Consider the following 1,074-nt stretch of genomic DNA (forward strand, 5'->3'; position numbering starts at 1 on the left):
TTGACACCCTTAACAACGCCCAATGGAAACTGAGTGAGATTTCATACAAGTTATGTGTCATATTTTCTTTTACTGTATCTCGTGTTGATAGAGTGAACGTGCCTTGCGGAAGCAATTGGATTTCGCTTTTGTAAACAGAAGATAAAATGCTGACTATTCGAAAATCTGTCTAGTAATTAGTTTTTTGTTCTCGCGTTCATGGTAGTGCATATGATAGTGGTGTTGCTATTGTTGGTGCTGTTTGTATCATTATTATCATAATTAGCGTTTTCATCGAAAATGTAAGACAAAAAGAAGAGAATTTTCATCAAAAATAAAAGACGAAAAGAAGAGAATTTTATCGAAAATATAAGACAAAGAAAATTTTTATCGAAAATATAAGACAAAAAGAAAAGAATTATTATCGAAAATATAAGAAAAAAAGAGGAGAATTTTTATCGAAAGTATAAGACAAAAAGATAATTTTTATCGAAAATATAAAAAAAGAAGAGAATTTTTTATTGAAAATATAAGATTAAAAGCTTATTTTTTTCGTAAATATAAGGCAAAAAGAAGCATATTTTTATCGAAAATATAAGACAAAAGGAGAGAATTTATATAGAAATTATAAGACAAAAAGAAGATCTCTATCGAAAATATAAGAAAAAAAAAAGCGTATTTTTATCAAAAATTTAAGACAAAAAGAAGAAAATTTTTATCGAAAATATAAAACGAAATGAAGATAATTTTCATTGAAAATATAAGACAGATAAAAGATAATTTTTATCGAAATTATAAGACAAACAGAAGAGATTTTTTATCGAAAATTTAAGACAAAAAGATGACTGATAACTTTTTATATTTTCGTGAAATTAAAGAAAAAAAAGTGAAATACTAAAGATATTTAAAGTATTTTTATCTTGGTATAAGGTTATGTTGATATTTCGAAATCTAAAAATAAGTTCAGATTCCTATAACTCCCTTTTATTCCGCAAAATATCAAAAGTATTAAATACTTTTTTTATATATTTTTTTCAACGTTTTATACATTTATAAACCAATTTAATCGTTTTTTTTTTTTTTTTTTTTTTTTTT

The 1,074-nt window shown here is 23.6% G+C and overlaps 1 protein-coding gene across 1 annotated transcript in view; it reads right to left on the bottom strand.

The window, feature by feature from the left end:
* LOC137659580 (blastula protease 10-like) overlaps positions 1-37 on the bottom strand; it is a 12,823-nt gene extending 12,786 nt beyond the window's left edge. The window contains exon 1 of the mRNA XM_068394429.1: positions 1-37. This exon is cut by the window's left edge and continues 55 nt beyond it. The gene's annotated coding sequence lies outside the window, so the exon portion shown is untranslated.
* Positions 38-1,074: the final 1,037 nt, after the last annotated feature.

Source organism: Palaemon carinicauda, chromosome 20 (assembly GCF_036898095.1).
Source record: "Palaemon carinicauda isolate YSFRI2023 chromosome 20, ASM3689809v2, whole genome shotgun sequence".
Classification (NCBI taxonomy): Eukaryota; Metazoa; Arthropoda; class Malacostraca; order Decapoda; family Palaemonidae; genus Palaemon; species Palaemon carinicauda.